Below are 550 nucleotides of genomic sequence, written 5' to 3' on the forward strand. Positions count from 1 at the left end.
AAAAAAAAAAAAAAAAATTCCCTTGCACTGGGAGATGAGGGGAGGTGAGAGACAGGTGTGAAAGCAGCAGTCCTGATCAGAATATTGCTTCTGATGACGATGATGGTAGTCTTTATAAAAAGAGAAGACCAAGAGATACAACTTTCCACTTCTCCCTTCCTCACCAATCCATGTAACAGATCTTAGCCCCAGAGAAAGCCACAGGCAGAAACTTCTGGGAGGGGCAGACTGCCCAGGAGGGTCTCAGGAACTCTAGTCTGTTACAGCAGTTAAAACTTGACTGTGACTATCATGGTGATCATCATTCTCATTACTGGCACTACTACTGCTGTGGATTTTTTATTTTTTTGAACCAGAGGTTCGTACAATCTATCATGGAAAGACCTGAGCTAATTGGTTCCAAAACCAGTGTTGTCACAGGAATCTATTACCGGAACACACCATCCAGCAGGCATCTAGAATCAGTAAGGCTCTGCTAACCACAAAACCTTTGAGGAGAGTCCCTGGGGACAGTGTTCTAAAGTCCCAGAGAACCAGGACTCAGACCTTC

The sequence above is a fragment of the Bison bison genome, unplaced genomic scaffold (genome assembly GCF_000754665.1).
Source record: "Bison bison bison isolate TAMUID 2011002044 unplaced genomic scaffold, Bison_UMD1.0 scf7180017864379, whole genome shotgun sequence".
NCBI lineage: Eukaryota > Metazoa > Chordata > Mammalia > Artiodactyla > Bovidae > Bison > Bison bison.